Source organism: Myotis myotis, unplaced genomic scaffold, assembly GCF_014108235.1.
Source record: "Myotis myotis isolate mMyoMyo1 unplaced genomic scaffold, mMyoMyo1.p scaffold_m19_p_8, whole genome shotgun sequence".
In the NCBI taxonomy this organism is placed as follows: Eukaryota; Metazoa; Chordata; class Mammalia; order Chiroptera; family Vespertilionidae; genus Myotis; species Myotis myotis.
In genome coordinates, this window is record NW_023416390.1 from 83609577 (window position 1) to 83635082 (window position 25506).

At 40.2% G+C, this 25506-nt stretch overlaps 1 long non-coding RNA gene across 1 annotated transcript; it reads left to right on the plus strand.

Annotated features, from left to right (window-relative positions):
- The first annotated feature begins 255 nt into the window (after positions 1 to 255).
- On the plus strand, positions 256 to 11646 carry LOC118661564. Its single transcript, XR_004969367.1, has 3 exons — positions 256 to 286; positions 3799 to 3895; positions 11583 to 11646. It is a non-coding gene; the product is annotated as an uncharacterized LOC118661564 (long non-coding RNA).
- Positions 11647 to 25506: the final 13860 nt, after the last annotated feature.

The following is a 25506-nucleotide window of genomic DNA, read 5'->3' on the forward strand; positions in this document are numbered from 1 at the left end:
CTTGAGTGTGTCTTGAAACCTCTCCTTGTTTGGCCCAAGTGGTGGGGAGTAGCATCCACTTTATTTATTCATTTTTAAAAAATATATTTTTATTAGAAACCAAGATGGCGGCATAGGTAAACACCGGAAATTGCAGCCTCGCACAACCATGTCAAAAATACAACTACAAGACAAAACGGACATCACCCAGAACCACAGGAAGGCTGGCTGAGTGGAAATTCTACAACTAGAAGGAAAGAAAAAAGCACACTGAGAATCAGAGGAGGTGCGGAAGTAAAGTGCAGAGGTACGGAGGCGCACGCGGAAAGGGCTGGCAACTGAGGACGCAGTTATCTTTTTCAATCGGGAGGGAGACAAAGCTCCCGACTGCTCTGAACTCCAGTTCCGGGCAAGTCTCTGGGGACATATGGGGAGAAACTGGACTGTCTGGCATCGGTCGGAACTCGAGGGTGGCTTTCTCTCAGAGGCGCTGGCAGCGATTACCTTGGGACTCTGAGACCTGGGGCCTCTTAGGGCAAGGCTGAGGATCAGCCATAGCTGTTTGCTCCGCCCCATTGGTTCCCTGAGACCTCGCCCTACCCAAGCTGTGCGCAGAGGCTTTTGCCTATGAACGGCCTCGCCCTTTGCAATCTAAAATTGCCTAACAAGCTGCAGCTGGGTCAGGAGACCCAGAACATCCAAAAGAAGGCCCAAGGCCCTACAGCAGGCTGCATTGCTTCACAGCTGGGCCTCATCTGGACACCTCCAAATCCCAAACAAAGAAGAGGAATCTGCAGATCTCTCCATAGCTCCTGCTGGGTAGCCTCAGGCAGAGACTAAATTAGCACCTCCTTTGAGATCCAAGAGCCAGTGTACCCAGTGGTTAGAGTGGGACCATCCAGATTACAACTCCTCAGATCCATAAGGGACACATTCAGGGGGCAGACTCAGTGAGCACCAAAGCCCCACTGAAGCAAGTCTTGCCCCTAAGGGTGTCTCCAGCACAGAAGTTCTCCCACTGTAGACATAGCTGATTCTCACAGCCAATTTGCCTGGAGGTCAATTCCTCCCAGTGATATCTACAACAATCAAGGCTTAACTACAACAAGACTGTGCACAAAGCCCACAAAGGGATGCACCAAGAGTGTCCACCTCAGGTAATTGGGGAGGCTGAGCCACTGGGCCCTATAGGACACCTAGCACACAAAACCACGCTACCAACACAGGGAAGCATAAAAAATGTGGAGACAAAGAAACAGGTCACAAATGACAGAAATGGAGGAAAGCAAACGACTGGATATGCAGTTCAAAACCACACTTCTAAGGTTTTTCAAGAATTTTCTAGAAACCTTCGATAAATGTAGTGAGACCCTGAAGAAATCTAGTGAGACCCTTGGGGTTATGAAAAAGGACCAACTAAAAATTAAGCATACACTGACTGAAATAAAGAATATTATACAGAGTTCCAACAGCAGACTAGAGGATTGCAAGAATCAAGTCAAAGATTTGAAATACGAAGAAGCAAAAAACACCCAACCAGAAAAGCAAAATGAAAAAAGAATCCAAAAATATGAAGATAGTGTAAGGAGCCTCTGGGACAACTTCAAGCGTACCAACATCAGAATTATAGGGGTGCCAGAAGAAGAGAGAGAGCAAGATATTGAAAACCTATTTGAAGAAATGACAGAAAACTTCCCCTACCTGGTGAAAGAAATAGACTTACAAGTCTAGGAAGCACAGAGAACCCCCAACAAAAGGAATCCAAAGAGGACCACACCAAGACACATCATAATTAAAATGCCAAGAGCAAAAGACAAAGAGAGAATCTTAAAAGCAGCAAGAGAAAAGCAGTCAGTTACCTACAAGGGAGTACCCATACGACTGTCAGCTGATTTCTCAACAGAAACTATGCAGGCCAGAAGGGAGTGGCAAGAAATATTCAAAGTGATGAATGCCAAGAACCTACAACCAAGTTACTCTATCCAGCAAAGCTATCATTCAGAATTGAAGGTCAGATAAAGAGCTTCACAGATAAGGAAAAGCTAAAGGAGTTCATCACCACCAAACCTGTATTATATGAAATGCTGAAAGGTATCCTTTAAGAAAAGGAAGAAGAAGAAAAAGGTAAAGATACAAATTATGAACAACAAATACACATCTATCAACAAGTGAATCTAAAAATCAAGTGAATAAATAATCTAATGAACAGAATAAACTGGTGAATATAATAGAATCAGGGGCATAGAAAGGAAGTGGACTGACTATTCTCGGGGGGGGGGGAAGAGGTGTGGGGGTGTGGGAAGAGACTGGACAAAAATCGTACACCTATGGATGAGGACAGTTGGGGGAGGGGGTAAGGGCAGAGGGTGGCGTGGGAACTGAGTGGAGGGAAGCTATGGGGGGAAAAAAGAGGAAAAACTGTAATAATCTGAACAATAAAGATTTAATAAATATGTATATATATTTTTATTGATTTCAGAGAGGAAGGGAGGGGGAGAGAGAGATAGAAACATCAATGATGAGAGAGAATCATTGATAGACTGCCCCCTGCACACCCTACACTGGCGATCGAGCCCGCAACCCAGGCGTGTGCCCTGACCTCCTGATTCATAGGTCAATGCTCAACCACTGAGCCATGCTGGCCAAGCAAGTAACATCCATTTTAAATGTTCACACTCTCATGTGTAACTCTTAAAAAACCCCCACAGACTGAAGAGTCTCTTGCCTTTTTATTTATTTGTTTATTCGTGTGTTTATTTATCTTTATGTATGGGCTAGAGATGGGAGGTGGGCCAAGGCTCAGGACTTGTCTTATTGTCTCATAGTGAGTCTTGTGTGAATGGTCTAGCATCTTCCTTTGAAATATGGGATTACATTTCATTCTGGGCTTTGAGCCTCAGCCAAAACTCCAAATTTATTTTTAAAACCTCATTTAACAGCCTTGTATACTTTAATTATATAATTATAGATATTTACTAATTATAATTAACTAGAGCCCTGGTGCATGAAATTTCATGCACTGGGGGGGGGGGTGTCCCTCAGCTTGGCCTGCACCCTCTCGCAGTCTGGGACCCCTTGCTCCTTACTGTCTGCCTGCAGGGGAGACAGGAGAGGCTCTCACCACTGCCACTGTGCTTGCCAGCCATGAGCCTGGCTTCTGGATGAATGGAGCTCTCCCTGTGGGAGCACACTGACTACCAGGGGGCAGCTCCTGTGTTGAGCGTCTGCCCCCTGGTTATCATTGTGCATCATAGTGACAGGTCGTTCTACTGTTCAGTCGATTTCCTATTGGGGTTTTATTATATAGGATAATAATTAGAATTTAAAAATAAAGTTATTGGGGAGTTAAAATGATAACAAAAATTCAATAGCAGAATTGGAAGATAGAGCCCAAGAAATATCCAGGAGGTCAGACATCCAGTAGAAGACAATAGGGGAGGGGTTTTCCAGGAAATAATAAAGGGGTGTCCAAATTGAAAGGACCCTCTAAATACCAAGCATAATGAATGGGAAAATGAGCCACACCAAAGCACATTACCATGGCATTTTAGAACACGAGAGATAAGGGAAGATGCTAAGATTTTACAGAGAAAGATCAGGTCACATAACAAAGAAATGAGAATCAGAATGGCATTTCTCAAGAGTAATATCAGAAGCTAGAACACAGTGGATCATGCATTCAAAATTCTAAAGAAAAAGTATTTTTAACCCAGAATTCTATCAACCAGGAGATAGTATTAAAATATATTTAAATATGCAAAATGTACTTTCTAGTTGTCTATATACAACATTCATTCTTTCTTGTTTTCTTTCTAGCAGAACTGTTTGGCTGAAAAATGTGCTCAGTTAAATGCTCCATTTCCCAGCCTGCCATGCTGATTACCATAGACATGTGACCCAATTCTGAGAATAAAATGTAAGTGGATGTTTTCTAGGAAAAATCCTTCAAAATTGGTAAGACAGCATACACATTGTTTGCCCTTTTCTGTTGTGTTCCTGCCTGGAAAAGTGACATGAAGCTGGAGTTGTAGCAGCATTTCCCCACATTTCTTTACAAGGTCTCGTTACCTGTACACATTATTCTGAATTCCATGACTTCCCACTTTCTAGTTGTGTTATCTAACTTTGCAATTTTCCCCTAAGTGAAGACAATGTGTTCCCCCTTTGATCAAAGCTGTTGATTTAATGTGTCTTGTTGGTGTCTGTTTTCCCAGTACCCAGTGCAGTAGGTTTTGAATAAGTAAATGAGCCAAAGAGTGAAGAAACATCCTCCCCCTCTATCTCCTTCCAAGACACGCTCACCCTTCTTTAAGACTTTAGCATTTAATTCATACGTTATTTTCATCACCATCTCTTGCTCACAACTTCCATACCATCAACACCCATAGATCCTTCCAACCTCTGACCCCAATATGCCTTGACTTCCCATGGGATGAACTAAATGATTCACAAGTTCTGTTCCTTTTTGCATCCTTATTTTCTTATCCTACAATGTTTTATTGCCTCTCACCAGAAAAATTACAATCCCATGCACTACCACCAGATTTATCACATCTGAGCAACACAGCTTCTGACTTTAAAACCAACTTATTAAAAACTAGAAGCCTGGTGCACGAAATTCGTGCATGGGAGGGGGGGCCCTCAGCCCAGCCTGCACCCCCTCCAATCCAGGACCCCTCGGGGGATGTCCGACTGCTGGTGTAGGCCCAAACCTGGCAGTTGGACATCCCTCTCACAATCCTGGACTGCTGGCTTCTAATCACTCACCTGCCTGCCTGCCTGGTTGCCCTTAACTGCCCCCCGCCCTGCTGGCCTGATCACCCATCACTGCCTCTGCATGTTGGCATGATCACCCCTAACTGCCCCCCCTGCCAGCCTGGTCACCCCTTACTGCCCCCCCGCCAGCCTGATCACCCCTCACTGCCTCTGTGTGCTGGCCTGATTGCCCCTAACTGCCCCCCGCTGATGGCCAGGTCACCCCCAATTGCCCCTTCCTGCCGGCCTGGTCACTCCTAACTGCCTCCCCCCCCGCCAGCCTGGTCACCCTTTACTGCCCCCCTCTGCCAACCTGGTCACCCCTAACTGCCCCCCTGCCAGCCTGGTTGCCTCTCATGGCCCCCCTGCCAGCCTGGTCGCCTCACGCAGCCTGCTTGTTCAGTCATTTGGTCATCCCTAACTAACCCCCCTGCCAGCCTGGTCAAAGGCAGCCATCTTGTGAGGGCATGAAGGTTAATTTGCATATTAGCTCTTTATTATATAGGATAGTCTGTGGACTTTAAATTTCTCCCTCACAATCTACTCTCAATACATCTTCCTCTCTTAACCTCTCACAGCCACTCTAGATTTCTCACTTCTGCAATCCACCTGGATTTTTTTCTAGTTCTTTGTAATTGTTTATATTATTCTTGGCTGCCTAGAATTGTGCTTAAATTGCCTCCAGCCCACAGCCCTTTCTTTCAGCCAATTGAAAATGTGCTCATTGTCCTAGAAGCAGTTCTAACGCCACTTTATCCTATGAAGCATTCCCCAGTGATTCAAACAGTTGATCCCTGGAGCCTCTATGACTACAAAAACATTTTGCTATTATGTCTATTGCAGCATTTATTAAGACAGTGAATAGTTACTTGACCATGTTCACTCATTGAGGATGCTCCATTTCTGTAATACTCACAGTCTTAGCACACAGTGCCTGGCATGTAGTGTATACTAAAAATTGTTAGATGAACTGAATTGAGATTCAAGGAGCTTTTCCTGACTGCGATTTAAGTCCGGTGACATATGGAAATAGGCAAGGGCAATGCATATCTACTCCCTTAGGAACACTGCCTCATAATTATTTTTAAAGTTTTCTATTTTATCAAAGAGCCTTAGAAACTGCTCCTTTTCAAAGCTCTATCAAAGTATTATTTTTCTAATTAATTATTGCAGAGGGATAACTATTGCATAAATCAATTTTCAACTTAGTTTGATCTTGATCACTAATGAAATAAATTGAAGATCTGTAGCCCCAAAGAGAATGTTTTCAGATGAATAATATATTTTATTTGTCACCAGTCCTCAGGCTCAATTTATAGTGAAATTAACTGAAAGTGGATTGAAAATAATTGTCAGCTCATTGTCAGTCTGCATTTCTAAGGCCCTGAATAGATAGAATGACGAAAGGTAATTTCGTTTTTCTTCGTAATTGCTTCTGAATAATGCCAGAGTTTTGAAAGAGAGCATGAGGCTGTGCATTTTGAAAATTGCAAAGAAAATGCAAAGCTTGGGTTGAATACCAAAAATTCTCAATATGTCAGATATAACAGAATTAACATTTCTAAGGTTCTTTGCAGTCTGTTCCACTAAAACTGTCTACAACAGATAACATGATTTTAGACTTGAGATATGAAAAACACTATTTTACATGTCAACACTGAGTTAGGATTGGGATCTGAGTTCAATTACTTTTATGGGAATTTCTGAAAGGGGTTAGAATCCAATAAAGTTCTTTTCTTTATAAATTAAAAAAATTGTCAATTATTTATATTACTATCATGTGTTCAGCATAGTGGTTAGACATTTATATAACTTATGAGGTGATCCCCCAATAAGTCTGGTACCCACCTGACATCATACATAGTTATTACAATATTATTGACTATGTTCCCTATGCTGTACTTTACATACTCATGACTATTTTGTATCTGCCAATTTATACTTCTTAAACCCTTCACCTTTTTCACTCAGCCCCCAAACCTGCTTTCCATCTGGCAACCATCAGTTTGTTCTCTGTATCTCTGAGTCTGTTTTGTTTTTTCATTTATTTTGTTTTTTTTTTTTAGATTCCACTTATAAGTGAATTCATATGGTGCTTATTTGTCTTTCTCTGACTTATTTCACTTAGCATAATACCCTCTGGGTCCATCCATGTTGTCACATATGGTAAGATCTTATTCTTTTCGATGACTTAGTAATGTTCCATTGTAGATGTACCACTTCCATTTGTCTATCAGTGGACACTTAGGTTTCTTCCATATTTTGGCTATTGTAAATAATGCTGCCATGAACATAGGGAATGCATATATCTTTTCAAATTAGTGTTCTGGATTTCTTTGGATAACTACCCAGAAGTGGAATTTATGGTACTTATCTACACTAATAAAAGAGAAAGATGCAAATTGACCATATCTTCGCAATGCCCACCAGCCAATCAGGAGTGAGTATGCAAATTAACCCAACAAAGATGTTGGGTTAATTTGCATATGCAGGTGCAGAGCGGCCGGGGCGGCGATGTGCTCTGGGCCTCTGGGCAGCATGGGAAGGCGGAAATGGGCTCCGGGCCAGAGTGAAGACGAAAAGGCGGCTCTGGCTGGAGCCAAGGCGGTGCCAGCAGCCAGGGGAAGGAAGGCCCATTCTTGCACAAATCTTCGTGCATTGGGCCTCTAGTATTTTTAATATTTTAGGAACCTCCATCCTGTTTTCTGGAGTGGCTGCCCTTATTCACAATCCCACCAACAGTGCATGAGGGTTCCTTCCCTTTTCTCCACATCTTCGCCAACACTTGTTTGTTGATTTAATCATGATAACCGTTTTGCATTTGTCTGATGATTAGTGACCTTGAGCATCTTTTCATGTATATATTGGCCTTCTATATGTCCTCTTTGGAGAAATGTCTATTCACTATGCCTATTTTTCATTAGATTATTATTATTATTGTTATTATTTTTGGTGTTAAGTTATATGAGCTTTTTATGTATTTTGGATATTAACCCCTTATTAGATGTATTATTTGTGACTATGTTCTCCCACTCGGTGGGTTATATTTTCATTTTGTTAATGGTTTCCTTCTCTGTGAAAAACTTTTTAGTTTGATATAGTTCCATGTATTTCTTTTTTCTTTGTTCCTTTGCCCAAGGAGACATAGTCCCAAAAGTATTACTAAAAGTGATGCCAAAGAGTTTACTATCTATGTTTTCTTTAGGGAGTTTTATGGTTTTGGTCTTAAATTTAAATCTATAATCCATTTTGAGTGTATTCTTCTATATGATATAACAAAATGGTCTATTTTTACTTTTTTGTATGTATCTGTCCAGTTTTCTCAACACCAACACCATTTATTGAAGAAACTGTCTTTACCCCATTGTATATTCTTGCCTCCTTTGTCATAGATTAATTGATCATATAGGTGTGGATTTATTTCTGGGCTCTCTATTCTGTTTCATTACTCTATGTATCTGTTTTTATGCTATTTTGATTAACTATAGCCTTGTAGTATAATTTGATGTCAGGTAGCATGATACCTCCAACTTTGTTCTTCTCAAGATTGCTTTGGGTATTGGGTTTTTTTTGTGTGGTTCTATATAAATTTTTGGACTATCTTTTCTAGTTTTGTGAAATACACCATTGGTATTTTGACAGGAATTGCATTGACTCTATAGATTGCTTTGGGCAGTATGGACATTTTAACAATGTTAATTCTTCCTTTCCACGAGCACAATATATACTTCCATTTATTTGTGTTTTCTTTAATCACTTTCCTCAATTTCTTATGTTTACCTCCTTGGTTAAATTTATCACTATTTTTAATGTTTTAAATCACATATAAATGGGATTTTTAAAATTTCTCTTCTGATTTTTTTTATTGGTGTATAAAAATCAATGGATTTCTAAGTATTTACTTTATATCCTGTTACTTTACTGAATTCATTAATTAGTTTTAGCAGTTTTTTGGTGGAATCGTTAGGGTTCTCTATACACAGTATCATCTCATCTGCGAATAATGACAGTTTTATATGTTCCTTTCCAAATTGGATTCCTTTTATGTCTTTTTCTTGTCTGATTGCTGTGGCTAGGACTTCCAATACTATGTTGAATAAAAGTGGTGAAAGTAGACATCCTTGTCTTGTTTTTGATCTTAAGGAAAACAGTTTTACCTGTGGGTTTGACATATATGGTCTTTATTATGTCAAGATATAGTCCCCCTATTCCCACTTTGCTGAATGCTTGCATCATAAATAAATGTTATATTTTGTCAACTGCTTTCTCTGCACCTGTTTATATTATCATATGATTTTTATCCCTCATGTTTGGTTTTGTCATCAGGGTAAGCTGGCCTTATAAAATGAGCTTAGGAGCCTTTCCTTTTCTTGAATTTCTTTGGGCTAGTTTGAGAAGGATAGGTGTTAATTCTTTGAATATTTGGAAATATTCACCTGTGAAACCATCTGGTCCAGGACTGTTGTTTGTTGAGAGTTGGGTGTCTTTTTTTTTTTTTATTACTGTCTCAATTTCATTAGTAGGTATTAGTCTGTTCAGGTTTTCTGTTTCTTCTTGATTCAGCTTTGACAGCTGTATACTTCCAGGAATTTATCTAATTGTTTGTGCTATTTTCTTATGATTCTTTGTGTTTCTGTGGTATCAGTTGTCACTCCTCCACTCTCACTTTAGATTTTATTTATTTGGATCCTTTCTCTCTTGAGGTTTAAGGTTTATCTTGAGGTTTAAGGTTTATCAATTTTGTTTATCTTTTCAAAGGACCAACTCTTGGTTTTATTGATCTTTTGTATTTTTTTAGACTTTACTTTCTTTATTTCCACTCTGATCTTTATTATTTCCTTCCTTGTACTCATTTAGTGCTTTGTTTTTCTTTTACTAGTTCCTTTAGGTGTAAGGTTAGGTTGTTTATTTGAAATTTATTTTTCTTGAGGTAGGCCTGTATTGCTATGAATTTCTCTTTTAGAACTGTTTTGGCTGTGTCCCATAGATTTTGGGTAGTAGGTTTCCATTTTCATTTGTCTGCAGCTATCTTTTTATTTCTTCCTTAATCTCATTGTTAACCCATTTATTGTATAATAGCATGTTATTTAACCTCCACGTGTTTGTCTGTTTTTCAGCTTTTTTTCTTGAAGTTGATTTCTAGTTTCATACCATTGTGATCAAAGAAGATGCTTGATATAATTTCAACCTTCTTAAATTTATTGAGTCTTGTTTTGTGGCCTAACATGAGGCTTCTCCTGGAAAATGTTTCATGTGTGATTGAAAATAATGTATATTTTGCTGCTTTGAGGTGAAATGTTCTAAAAATATCAATTAAATGCTGCACATTGTTTCTACCTCTTAGAAAACTATAATGCACATTAACATAAGAAACACCTTGAGAAGTCCTGCAGTAGAAAAACTGTAACTTTGACTAAGTATTTCACCAAGGTATTTGATTATAAATACCATTTGATACCTTGTGAAGTACTGTTGTTCCTAAGGAAGCCTGTCTGAACAGATGACTAGATGACTATGCTGGCTGGTTATGCAAAAGTGTCTTGATCTTTATACTTAGACATAGTCCATCCCCTGGGTTATATCTGGGGGAGGAGTACATGCATGATCCTGTGTGATGTTAGAAACTGATACAGTAGCAATGCTGTTTGGAGCAGAATGGGCAAGAAAAGTGAGGATCCCCTAATGCAAATTGGGAAATAAAATATCACTACAGAGAGACCCTCTGTTGTCAACTCATCCAGCAGAAAAGCTGGACAGCCACTCTTTTCTAAGTAATCTATAATGTGTCTCCTTCTTGAAGGCCCCCCTGTAGGTCCCAGCCCAAGCCCACCTCCTCATGCTTGTCTCACACTGCTCCCTCTGTTGCTTTTTGTGACCCAACCTTTTAACATTCTTTCAGATATTCCAGTGATCAAGCTTTTCTCACCTCAGCACCTCCTACAGGCTCTTCTCTGTGACCCCTTCTTTGCCACTTCTGACATTTTGGGGGATGTCCTGTAGTTCACAGATCAGATCAGGTCCTCTTGTGGAACACTGTAGTTTCCCTTGGTAGCATTTATTACAAATGATTAATTATACGTGGGGATATTTGTTAACATTTATTGGGATATAGAATACACCCAGTAGAGTACCTGATCCTGAAGAATGTTTACATGTGTGTAAATCCAAGGAACCACTACCCAGATCAAGCTATAGAATGTTTCCAACATCTTAGAAAGCTGTGACCCTTCCCATGTAAATGATTCTCTTTTCTAACTTTTATCATCATAAGCTAAAAGTTATGTTTTTAAAAAAATATATGTATTTTTTATTGATACCAGAGAGGAAAGGAGAGGGAGAGAGAGAGATAGAAACATCAGTGATGAGAGAGAATCATTGACCGGCTGCCTCCTGCACAACCCACACTGGGGACTGAGCCCAGAACTGGGCATGTGCCCTGGCCAGGAATCAAAACATGACCTCCTGATTCATAGGTCGATGCTCAACCACTGATCCATGCCAGCTGGACACCAGAAGCTAGTTTTCTTGTTTTTGGCCTTCTTATAGATGCTTCTTCGTTTTGACTATGGGATGGACCCAGATTACTGTATGTAGCAGTATTTTATTTCGATTGTTGTAGTATTTCACTGTATGAATGTACTACAATTTATTTATTCTGAGTATGTTTTACTCTCTTCCTGTCTATACTATATGGTAAACTTCAGTGAAGCTGCAGAGACTATGTCTGTGTTATTGACTGGAATGTCCTTGGGCCTTGTAAGGAGACTGGCAAAGAGAAGGAACCATACTTTGTGTTGAAAAATGGACTTTTGTGTGTTATTGTTGTTGGTGTTCATTCTTTTTATTAGGATCAATACCTGAAACGTCACCCAAGGAACTCCTGCTTTGAGCCTCCACTGACTTCCTAACTGCCAGGTCAGTACACTCTTCAATCCTCACCTTTTGGACCTTTCTTCACAACACTCTCACTATGGCTTCAATTACCATGTTTCTATGATGGTTCAAAAATCTCTGTCTTCATTTGTGTTAGGTCAGGCTTACTTGTTGTAAGTAACAAAACCCTGATTTAAGTTTGATTAAGACTAAAAGGAGGAATAATCAGCTCATTTGTGTAACTGAGGATTCAACCAAGGTGCTGAAAAGCTGTATTTTCTTAGGGGTTCTTCTACATCTCTCAACTCTGCTTTCCTCCACATTGACCTTGTTCTCAGACAGTCCCTCTCTACATGGTAACAAGTTGGCCATGGGATGCTCCAATGATTTCACGCTCCCAGTGCCTCAAGATTCCAGAGGAGGAGGTGAGGTCCCCACACCTGAGGTGAGGTCCTGGTAGAGCCTGCCTAAGGCCCTCTCTGGCCCCTGGTGGGGAGGGTGGGAGTCCACCTCACCTGCAGCACAGGGAGTGAGCAGGATTGCTATGGCACAGGAAAGGAAGAGTGAGCAGCTAAAGGCTCGGTGGGCTGGGAAGGGGTGGTGAAAGGAAGGAATGCTGCGTTCCTGTTAACAGTTTGATTGAGGAGGTCTGGACCCAGGGCACTGGGGCTTTTATCTTGGCTCTTTAGGCTGCTTCTCCCTTGCCTGCAAAAAGAGGAGGCTGGACTCATAAGGCCTTCTGTCTGCCACGGTCTTTATTTTAATTCTGTAGATGATGGACAGATAACGTAGAACCTGTGACAGTGTCTCTGGGCACAGTCAGAGGGTCAGGAGAACCTGCTGTTTAAGCACATGAGCTCTGGATTCAGATCGCCTGTGTTCGGTGCATGTCCTTCTTCTTGGAACCGCTTCATGGTGTGTGGTCTGTGCAGTCTCGAGGGGTCCTGTGCACAGAGAGCCGCACACGTGATTGAATGCTCTGCTGTCTCCGTCTTAAAATTCTTGATGGTTTTATCTTTGAATTTAAGTTTTATAAGTGTAGTCTGACAAGATGTTAGAGCATGTGAATAGAGAAGATGAGCTCAGTATGGGTGCCCACCGTGCCTGTCACCTCATTCCCTTAGCGTTCGCAATGCCTCTGAGCACAGAGTTCTGGTGAGCCCATGACACGTGCGAGTCAGTGAGACTCAAAGTGCATATAAGGTAAGCATGTTATGTCTGTGATTGACTTTCCATTTGAACCAGATTTTGTTTTAAATGCAGAAAGAAGGCAGGGGCATACTAAGAAACACAAATGACAGGGAACTCCACAAAGTCCTCTCTCGTATCATTTCTCCATATTAGCCAACCACTTATACTGCAAACAATGACATAGAAGAAAAGAATTTATGATTCCTTTTCCTTTCAGTTCTTGACTCATCAGCAAGCCAAAGGTAGAAAGTGTTTCTAGAATGTGCATATATCAAGTGAAATAAAAACAATTGAGTTAGTTTTGTGCAGCATTTTCACTGTTCCGGTAAGAGCAAAATACATTTCTATAAGCTGCAAAAGAACAAACTGTAATTTTGGCTCTTTTGTATAAGAATTAAATGCTCTTATATTTGCACTTAAAACTGACATTGTACAATATAAAAATGAATGGTAAATGTCATACTAGTAACTTAAAATAATTATTTTTTGGTTAAACTGGTATTAAGTAGGAAATAAGAAAATCATAACAAGTTCAGAGACACTTTTTTTTTTTTTTGCCTTTGGAACAGGAGACCCTATATTTCCATTTTGTACTGGACCCTGTATATTAAGTAGACAAGTCTGCATCAGCAAATTACTTTACCTCTAAGGGCTATGGTTTTCTTAGTTGTTAATGGGCACAAAAATTGCCTGCATCATTGGATGGTCTCAAGGATGAACAGTGCTTGGCACTCAGCAATCACTCAACAAACATGAGCTTTTATCATAAAGATGAGTTAATATAAAGTAAATCAATAGGTTATCTGGTGATCAAACTTAAATTTCCCTCAATTATGACTTATTGTAAACCAAATTAGTTAGCTAATTTCCTATCTTGTATTTTCCTATGGAGGTTTAATATGAATATTTCACTGTAATTTGTTAATGGACTCAATTGACCACTAGATGATATCAATGAAATTAATCATCAGAAGAGTTTAGACAGGACAAGTAAAGTCAATAAAAAGATTTTAGGGAGAGAAATTTGTGGATCAAACTTTTCCAAATTCAAATAAAAGCTGAGCGGTATGGATTAAGCTATTGTTCCTGTGAATAAAGAACCCAGAAAAGGTTTTTTTCCACTTCCTAACAACAGATGGCGATGTCGCTAAGCAAATGGACAACACTGTTCCTTGTTAGAGAATTCCGTGATCAAGTGTGAGGAAGCAAAGCTATAAACAACATATGGAAAACAATGAATATTTTAATTAGGTGGTAATAACGGAATATTGAATCTCTGTCTTCCACCTAACTCACAACAGTGTTATGACAGCTAATTAATAAATGATTGCAAAAGGAATGATTAATTATTTACAGTAATAATTAGAATAGCTTACATGCTTGTAATCATAAAATGGTTTTCAAAAGTGAATGGTTGCAAATGCAAAGCAAGTTACTGTTCTGCTGTTGCAAGGACGTTGTGGCGCCTCTTTTAGGAAGATTTCTATTATCATTCCACATTGTCTGAATTTATTAAACAGGTACCATTTATGCATTTGTTCCATCCACTTGCATTCCAGCCATGAAATATTAAGTCATATATGTGTATTTTTAAAAGATCTCTCGGCTTACTTAGTTGAAATTATGGACATACGGGTAAACATGAACGCTTCCTCATGTGGGGGGACTCTTTGGAATGCTCTCAACCATAGAACAAACCCAAACAAAATCCTAGACCAGAGGAATAAAGCCTCCCCCTCGAGTCTCAGTTTCTCGTGTCTGATTCTCATATATAAAAACAAAACTAAAAAAGCAAATGTATAAGCCCAAACTCCTCCTCCTCCTCCTTCTCATTCCATATTTCAAATCTTTTTGAACTGCCTCATGTCTTCAGGATATAATGAAATCCCTTGCTCTGGAAGGAAGCCATGAAAGATAGATTTCAAGACCTTTTTCTTCCCTCTCTGCTAGTAGCAGAGCTAATGCAGTTTACTTATTAGATGAGTCACCATGGATACTGATGCACTCAAGCCAAGTCTACCTGAGTGAGGGGAATTGGAGAATTGACTCAATTAACCTCATAATTTAAATAAACAAAGTCTCCCTTGTTTTTGTTTGGGTTACCTGAATTTTTCAGTTGAATGTCTAATTTTAGTACTGAATTATTAGAGGTAGCGCTTGCCTCAACTCTCTCATTAAATTTCCTGGCAGACCTCTAGGCTTCATTGCTGTGAAGCATTTTAAGAGCATGTGCCCAAGGCAAATGTATTCCTGTGCTCTCTGTTTTATCATCACAAGCATTTCTACCCAGCACTTGAGTAAAGAATGAGAATAACTCAAGTCGAGGATGAATTATTTCGGAAGGGCAGACAACATTCAGATCTGGAAAGGGTTGCTTAGAGAGACCGTATATTTTTAATCAGACAAAGACATTCATAATACCATGTTCTTCCAAATAAGATGGCCTCCAACATGTCCACGTGTTTTTCCACTGGCTCCTGTCCCAGCCACAGCCTGTACTGGAACGTCCACTAGGGATTTAATGGCTGGTCTTGGCTGCCTCTCCTAATCCTTCTTCTCAGGCCATGTCCCAACTTAGTCAATGTGAATTCCCCCATTTTATTACCTTGAACTTAATGCTGATGGGCATTCGGGGAGGTAGAAGAGCTTTGTAAGGTAAGGTATGACTGCTATCTCCAGGTAACACAGCATCATATCATTGTTACTTAGTATCCATATTCAGTGTTTTAATTATTTAGCACCTTTTGTCTGAAAGCCACTGTTATTGTTCAGATTCAAAGAGAACCCTGGTGATGGTGATTGTATGGCATGAGCCCCAAAATAACTATGATCTTCGTTTCTTTTCATACTGTGTGTGTTTGAGGACTGACTGGGTTTTCGTCACTGTTTTGCTCTGTGACTCAGCATTGAAGGCCCCTGTGGTTCCCTCCTCTCTAATTTCTTCCCACCCTCACAGGAGATAGCTCTGTGGTATGTTCAGAGGTTGGGTATCTGTCTTATTGGACACTGTTTTTGTGGGCCGAAGGGCTGAATGACAGATATGGACATTGGATAGACCTGGATTTGAATCTCATTCTTTTTCTTCAATGATGTGTTCCTTGTGAATATACCTTACTTCCCTGAACTTCAATTTTTGTTTCTGTGAAACAGAGATAATAACACAGATCTTGCAGAGTAGTGATTGGAAATAACTCACGTAAACTATCTGACATGAGGTGGGTGTTTGAAGGTGGCCATTATTAGAACTGCTCTCCGGGCAACAGGAGCAGGTATTTTTATTCTAGTACTATTATGCTACATTCTCCTTTCTCCTCCTTCACAGGGCTTTATCCATCAGTTCTTATTTTCTGAAAAGATGTAAGCCCAACACGGTAGTGAACACAAATGGCATGTGCTGCTGTGACTTGAGCTTCAATGACGTGTTCCCTTGTTAAGAAAAGGCATGAAAAATAGTAATAATAATAATACCTAGGATAGACTGAGAATTTTACTCTGTGTCAGGCTTTGTGCTAAATGCTGGATCTCATTGTATCATCATAACAACCCACTAAATAAACAGTCTTACTGTCCTCCTTATACAAGCGAGGAAAGTGGGGCTCAGAGAGCTTAGGAGACTTGCCAAAGGTCAAGGTCACACAGCTAAGAGTGGTAGAACTAGGACTTAGGCTCTGGCCATCCCGACTCTAGAACCTGAGCCTTTAACCGCTCTGCCTCCATGTGCACACGGTTAGTATTAAGTGGTCCAAACAAGCAGCAGTCTACTTTTGGAAAATGGAGAGATCCTGTCGGGTGCAATTCACCTCCAAGGTTTTGTGAGTCTTACAAGGCTATCTTTACTTTATTTTATTTTATTATTGAAGTATAATTGACATGTAATATTACATTAGCTTCAGATGTACAACATAGTGATTTTATATAAGTATACATTACAGAATGATCGCCACAATACGTCTTATTATCATCTGTCACCATACAAAGTTAATGTACAGTTATTGTACATTACATCCCCATGACTTTATTTTCTATATTGAATTTTGTATTCCATCTTACTTCCCCCTCCCCCACCCCCACCGGCAACCACCAATCTGTTCTCTATACCTATGAATCAGGTTTTGTTTAGTTTTATTTGTCTGTTTTGTTTTTTAGATTCCACATGTAAGTGAAATTATTATTTTTTTATATCTAAGTAGTAGTCCATTATGTGTCTGTGCGTTCTTTATGCATTTATCCATTAAGGGACACTTAGGTTGTTTTCATATCTTGGCTATTGTATAATGCTGTAATGAACATGGGTGCCTGTGTCTTTTCAACTTAGTGCTTTTATTTTATTCAGATAGACACCCAGAATTTCTGGATTATATGGTAGTTCTATTTTTATTTTCTGAGGCACCTCTATACTTTTTTTCCATAGTGTCTGCACCACTTATATTCCCGACAACAGTGCACAAGGCTTCCCTTTTATCCACATCCTCACCAACACCACACAAAATTATCTTTAAATGGTAATAGTTAATGGTAAAATATAACAGTCATAAGAAGGTGAATTAAAAGTTCTCTATGAAATCACATGTCCATCATTTTTCTGCTTGGGTTTATGCCAGGGACTGAATCTTCCCAAGTAATTCACTGCTGGTCAAGGTGTCCCCCTGCATCCTGTAATCTCATTTCTCTGACATCAATCATTTGGACCTCATTGTTTAAAGAATCCGGCATTTTTTTTGTGTGTGTGTGTGTGCTGAAAGGGATGCCAGGAGTCCCCTTGTCAGCTCCAGAAAGAGGGTGTGAGCTGCTCAGGACGACACAGATGGCCCAGCTGGAAACCGGGCCTCCCGACAGCCACACTGCCTCTTTCACTGTGGCACATTGGGCCCCTGCCTTTTAGGGCCTCAGGGATGGAGGTCCAGGTTTTATAGAGAAATTCTCCCAGCTCCACTTCAGGTGCTGAGTGCACGGCCTCATTTAATACACATTTCCTCCCAGGGCAGTAAGTACTTACCAAAAGACATCATTGGTCAGTCTGCATCTCCCTCATCAAATGATACGCTATTGTCTTGCTCACAAACGGGTACAGTATACTGAGGCCCCCTTCCTCCTACTGAAAATCATGCGTCCCCTCTCCCTCTTCCCCCCTCCCCCTTCCCCAAATTGGAGCAGAGTGTTCACACTCAAAATCCTGAGGGTTTGATTAGATTTTAAAGTTGGCCACACACCCTCTTCCTGCCACCCAATGTATTATGTGTTCAGCTGCAGACTCTTTGTTTTGAAATAATGTCTTTATCTAAAACAAAAATTCAGAGCCCAGTTAAACAAATGCATAAACAGGTATCCAATTCCGAGTGACTTCTTCCAAAAGGCGGCCTCCCGCCCGCTGTCAAGCGGTCCCTGCTGAGTTGTTTGATGCATTCACTGCATTTTATATTACTTAATGTGGCTTATGTATCTGCCAATAAATCTGAAACACAGGTCACAGAATATGCAGCTCAAGGAAATCCATAAAGTAGTAGAGAGAGGCTTCACCCACTGCATCCGATTGCCAAAAGCTGAGGTCATTTCCTCTTGCTGAAAATGCAGAGCTTCATAAATTATTTTTATCACCTCCAGAGCCAAGCAAACAGTTTTGCACAGATGCCAAAGGGGTTTCATTGCTTTTTTTTTCTCTGTAAGCTGAAAACATTTTTCTCAAGTCTTCTGCAAAATGATTGTGGGTTTGTTTTCCTGGTATTATTTACATCCATGTAAATCTCGGAGCAGACACACGGTTGCATCTGGTCAGGGTCTGCAGTGAAAGAGATGCCAGAGAAGATGCTTCTGACCGAGGCTTAATTACTCCCGTGATTGGGAGTTGACATGGCTTCCTCTACAACATTTTAAAGCAGATGTTAGGTATGCAGAGACAGTAAAAATGAGCAGGGAACATTCAGGGAAGAACTTTATAGAAAACACTACTGAATTAACTTACAGTACATTTGTTAAACATGAGCACCTCTAATAATGACATTTCATTTAACAATGCCCTTTGTCTTTTCAGTTCATCAGTTACCTATTTCGGTAATGAACTGCAGTCATACCATTCTGATTCTCTCCTAATGTAAAGGCTCAGCTCACTTCACTGCCAGTGAAGCATGATGCTATTATTCAGTTCCTGGCTTAGGAAAAAAGCTATAGAATATATCACAATTCTAATTGGCTAACAAATATTAAACCTTATGATTGTTAAGGGCACAAAGTGATTCTGTTTAGCTTTTGATGGGGTTAAGTAAAATAAAGAAAGGGAAATGGTGTGAAGGGGTGGGGGAAGGATTAGAGTGTATACTTTATGAGCAGTAACCCAAGTATCCATTGAAAAAATATGAGCACACATTATATTTAATAGCTCAAATGTTATCTTAATTCTTTATCAACAATTCATGCAGATAGCTTAATACCAAACATTTTAGATAGGATTAACAATCTGTGAAACAGAAGGCTTAGCAAATGAGAGATGGAATTTGTTCTAACTGCAGCTGCACGAGGAGGCAAATGTAAGCTCCTGGAAGGCTGGGTCGTGCACGAGACATTCTTTTTCTGCCAAGGAAATGCAAGCAGATTTGGAAAATATTATGGTTCTCGTGGCCCTGATTTATACTTTCCGTGGAAGGTAATGAAGCCTGTGTCCAAACTTATTTCTGTCCCTTTTGCAAAGCTTTGCTGGGAATGAAAGATAGGTGCCTTCCTTGTTTTCCTTTATCCACGTGGCAGAATCCCCTGAAGCACCCGCCCCCCCCCCCCCCCCCCCCCCGCTTTGAACTCACCAAAACATCTCATTAGTAAAGGCAGGATTCAGCTCACCATAATCTTTCCCCAGCTGAGGCAAAGCCGCACAATTTACAATAGATCTTTGGAAAACTGCTTTTTACTGAGTGCTACTGCATCTATAGATCTCTCTCAATTACCCACAGTAAATTTAGGCATTGTACAAGAGCAAATTTTACAGTCCATGAAGAGATGAAGTGAAATCTAGATGAAATTCATTGTGACAGATTCCCAGTTAGTGCTCTGATGTGTCTGTATTACAGAAGATAGACATTCTATTAGCATGGAAGCTCCCATAATGGACTGTGAATCATCTCAGGTAATAGAGATGCCAAGCAGAATGACTGAAAAGCACTATTGAATTCCATTAGAGCTCTTTGTTTTTAAATCAGTCATTTCTTGTGAATAACCAACTATACACTTCTTGACCCTATCACCAAGTGATAATTGTGGACTAATATTACAACACATTAATCTGAGTTACTGTGCAATTAGCGTCCCGGGCCCAGGCTGATTTGGGCTTTCCTAAATGCAAAGGCCTCCTCCTCGGGACACGGGAACTTACATTACAAATATGCAGTGTCCGAAATGGGCTCATCCCTGATCTCATTTTTAGTTCTGTTTCAACGTCACTGGAATGGTTCCTCGGACATACTGGATACAAGGATTTTGTATTGTGACTTGTGACTTTCCGCCCTTTTCCTTTAAAGATTTCCCCTGCCCCAGATCAGAAATCCAGGGGGAAATAATTATTACAAAGGTAGGTCTATAAGGAGATACTTTTAAACAAGTCAGGTTAGCAAGGGTTTTTTTTTTTTTTTTTTTTTTTTTTTTTACCTTAAATGTGTAGCTAATCATAGGAAAAGAAAGAGTGTCACATTCTGCTGCATAAACAGCCCCACCTAATCTATCAATCAAGTATGATTGATCAGACTTAGTAATTACTGGGATAATGAGTACAGGGTTTGGTTTTGTGCAGTATTCTGTAGCCTTCGGGATGCCTGCATAATTACCACTTGTATAGTAGATCGAGTTATGTGAATTATTCTATTCAATTATAACATAAACGCAAAGCACTTAGAATAGACAGCCCGAACAGCACACATTTCTTAATTCAATGCATTTGATAAAAATGCAATAGCTTGTCATGAGGCAAGGCTGTTTTTGGCCAAAAGCTCTGAAGCTAACATATACACATTGAAACCAGAGCAAATCTCTCCTGTTGTCTAGTGTCTCCCAACTGGTGTACAAGGCAGGAGAGAGGCCGTTCTGAACGGGGACCAAAGTATCCAAAGTGAAACAGCGTCAGTTGAGTCACTTCAATATTCTCCCGTAAATCCCCGGGGGGCAACTTTATAAAGAGACGACTTTACATTTTCTCTCTGCAATCATGTATTTTCACGTGGATGTGAAAATAGATTGTCCTCATAGTGGGAGGACCTGAGACTACCGCCTCAACGCGAGGCTCTCCTTAATGTTGTAATGACAGGTGTAAGATTAACTTTGTTAGGTGTCTAGCCACTCATGCAAACTAAATTAAATTAATGGAACAAATTTCTCTCATAATTAAGATAAAAATTCATGTCAGCTGTAACCTTGCTGTACACTAATTATATACAAATGATTTATCATCTGCTTCGCCCAGAATATTAATCCTTACCTCATTGATAACTGCAGCCAGTGTTAAGAGATGAGAGTTGATTAACTATGACAGATTGGGCAACCACAGCCCTCAGTGCCAGCACAACCGGTGAAACCAATAAGTAGCTGTCCGTGTTTAAAATGCATCCCCATGGAAACAGATGCATGCTTAATGAAGGATACTGAGATTATTTTCAATAATGACTGATATTGGAACAGTGGGCAGAACTGATCAATAACAATTAACCACTTAGTCTGCTAAAGACATGGTTAGAGAAAACAGGTTATTTACACATTAGTAGAACCTTATTCAAAGACGAGTCCTCCATAATGTCTCTATGCTATACCGTTTCTGTCTCTTCCTGCCTGGGAGGGGCTCCATGGTGGAGGGATGGTGATGTGCCAAGCACTTCCTCTTGTCATCTATTTATTTATTTATATGGAATTTATTGGTGTGATATTAGTTAATAAAATTATAGGGTTCAGGTGTACAGTTCTATAATACATCATCTGTATATTGTATTGTGTGTTCACCACCCCAAGTTAAGCTGCCTTCCAACACCATTTATCCCCCCTTACCCTCTTCTACCTCCCCTACCCTTCTTTCTTTCTGGTGATCACCATACTGTTTTCTGTGTCCATGAAATTTTTTTTTCCTAATCACTTCACTTTTTTCAGCCAGCCCCCTAACCCCACCCACTCTGAAAACTGTCAGTCTGTTCTCTGTATCTATGGGTTTGTTTCTATTTTGTATATTACTTTATTTAGCTCATTAGATTCCACATATAAGTGAAATCATATGGTACTTATCTTTTCTCTGACTGGCTTACTTCACTTAGCATTATACTAGTACTCTCCAGGTTCATCCATGGTGTCGCAAAAGGTAAGATTTCCTTCTTTTTTACAGCTGAATAGTATTCTATTGTGTAAATGTACCACAGTTTTTTTATCCACTCATCTACTCATGGAAACCTAATTAAAAAATGGACAAAGGACCTGAGTAGACACTTCTCCAAAGAGGACATACAGATTGCCAAATAGACACATGAAAAGATGCTCAATGTCACAAATCATCATAGAAATGCAAATTAAAACCACAATGAGATACCCCCTCACACCTGTCAGACTGACTATCATCAATAAATCAGCAAACAACAGATGTTGGCAAGGATGTGGAGAAAAGGGAGCCCTTGAGTACTGTTGGTAGGAATGCAGATTGGTGCAGCCACTGTGGAAAGCAGTATGGAGTTCCCTTCAAAAATTAAAAATGGATCTGCTTTATGACCCAGCAATTCCTGTTGTCTCTTAGTGCCTGCTTATGAAATGAGTGATGGATGTTGCCAGGGGTTCTTTGGATGCTCTCAAGATAGCTGCCAAATGTATCAGGGAAAGTCCAAAAGCAACTGTGACCATGAAAGTAATATTGCTTTGTAGGGATTTGGTGTGGTGGAAAACTTTAGTGCCAAGGCGTAACTCAATTGTACAGACAATTCCTTTGATCTTTCATGGTATGCTCTTTTATTTAATTTCAAAGAGTCCAAGACGAGTTGTGCAGTTATTTAAGGAAACTCTCTGCTTTGGACCCCTGTCATACTGGTTGGAAAGGGTTTTAATAACATAAATTTAATAATAGATATGGCTTTCAAAGCTATTTGAAAATTTGCACTTTTATTTTGTATTAATTTGAATCACCCCAGGAGTCGAGATTTTGTAATGCTAATTACTAATATAGACTCCCAAAATCCCTGCCCTGACAGTCAGCTTGGAGAAATCCCAACTCCCTGGGCCAAAAAGTGTTAATAAAAAGTGATTAGCTACTTAGGCCAAGTCATATTATAATAATGCATTATATTTCCCTTGAATGGGTTACGTGCATTCTCATTTCTCTGAATAAGGAAAATAGTTGAGGGTGATGGAAATCAGGCATTTTAGCTGGCATTGTTACTAAAAGAATGAAGCTTTTAAAAATAGGAGAATGCTTCTTTCTTTACACTGCTTAGATTTGAAGACTCTAGAGCTGAAAGTGCAAGTAAACAGAAACCTACTCTGCATATTTGCCAGTCTAGGTCATCTAATTGTTCTGTTTTGCAGACCTATGTGTAAACCCATGTCAGCAGCCAATCCTACTCTACCATGCTATACGTGTGTTAGAAGTGTTAAGTTTAGGTAAAGAAAAGAACATAGCATTTTGTGTCCTTTGGCCCCGTAGGATGGAGATTTCTCACTGAAATCATCGGCCACAGGGTATATGTGGCTGGGATTCCATACGGATACTAATTAATCTGGAACAACAAGCATGTGGCTGAACAAAAATGGGTCCTAAACACCCCAAGTCAAGCGCAGCAAACAAGAAATAGGCTGACACATTTCTATCAGGAAGGCAACCAGAATGTCAAACTCTTGAATGATACTGGGCCATCTCAGCTCTGTTTTATCATCTCAGTAAATAAATCTAGAGATGATAAACAACCATAAATACCTGTAAAGAATGCTCCATAAAAAATCAAATCTTCACTGCACCCACATATCCCTCCCCTATCACTCCCCCCTCACAAAACAAACCTTTTGCCAAATCTCTGGGTGGAAATAGAATTATATTTAACACAAAGATAGTGATGATAATATTTTTCTACCTACAAGGACTAGAGTACTGGAAGGAAATAAGACAACATTCTTAGGGTTGGGACTTGTCAGTTTATTTAGCTGTCCTTAGTGGAGTATCTGTTTATCATCTTTCCAAAAACACCATGATCTGATCCCAATGCCGAGGACGTCAATCCTTACTGCAACTAAAACAGTTCTACCCCAACCCTGGCTGGAAATGCAGTGGAGGCAATTACCCTTTCCCTATCCTCTGAACAACACAATTATTGGGAAGATAATAAGATTATTCAGGCTTTTGCTTCTTAAAATTATATTGAGGAACACCAACGGAATACTGTTTCTTAGGCATTCATCTTTAAAACAAATAAGGGAAGTGAAATGAGCTAACGAGGACCATGAGACAGAGCCACAGATACATTTTCTCACTTGCCTAATGAGCAAAGTGACAGACAGTGAAACAGTTCACACTTGAGTAATTCTCTAGTCATCGGCAACTGCACAGGGCCCCTCCTCCCAAGCTTTGGAGGGGATGGAGGGGAGCGGTAATAAATAGATCCTGGCTCTGCTGGCCAGAATAAGTTATCACAAAGAGAGAGGTCTTGGGGTACGCTCCCTGAGGAAATTTAACTAGAAAAAAAAAGAGAGTCCATTAAAGGCATCTTCAGCCATACATTCAATTAGAATTAAATTAAAACAATGGGAAAAAGAATCACCTGCTCCTCATCAGGGCCTCTGCCTGAAGGGGGTGGGGCGGCTAAGAATCTGGAAGGCAATGACCCCTCCCCACTGAGGTCTCACCCTGCTTTTCAATGGCCTCCCCTTGTCTGGGCCTCACTTTCCTGCAGGCTTGTTTCAGGGCAAAGAGGGGAAGGTGGGAGAGGGGAAGTTCGGTCTAGGCTGTGGTGGGTGGGGGTGGGTTGTATGTGTGTGAGGACATGTGTGTTTGTGTGTGTAAGAGACGGTTAAAACTAATGTTTTTACTGACTATTTTCAGGGGCCTATGTGAGAGCTGGGAGACAGCGTTTTTCAAAATCTACTTCTTTTCTTGTTTGAGGGAAAGGAACTAAAACTTGCTCTATACCAACTACATGCTAGGCCCCTTTTATCTTTATGTTATCCCCATGCCGACATTGGGAGTGGGCTCTGTGCTATTTTAGCCATTTTACAGGGGAACAAACTATGCTAAGCAATTTGCTGAGGCTCACATGACCAGTAAATGGAAGCACCAAGATTCAGATTTCAGACTACCTGGCCCCAAAGCCCATGCTCTTTCCACTCAAAATCTCATCGTTCTTACCAGGAGACTGATGGAGGAGAAAGACTTGAACAAGAAGCCAGCCAGAGAAATGCGGGCAGCCAGTGGTCCTTTTAAACCATGAAAACTGCCTAGAAAATTAGTAATTCTTTGACCCATGGGTTGAGACTTATAGTTCCTTCATTTCAATTCTTTATTTACTTTATGAAGACTGCCCCCAGTTTATGGAGAGTGAAACTGAGGTCCAGAGAGTCTGGAAACTTAGCCACAGGCCACACAGGTAGGAGGGGTGAGGTCGGGACCAGACCAAGTTCCCTGGGCTCCTGACACCACACACACACTCACCTGTCTGTGCAGAGAAGACGGTTTGTTGTGTGCAAGGAACGCCTAAAGCTCATGCAGTGTGATAGGAACGG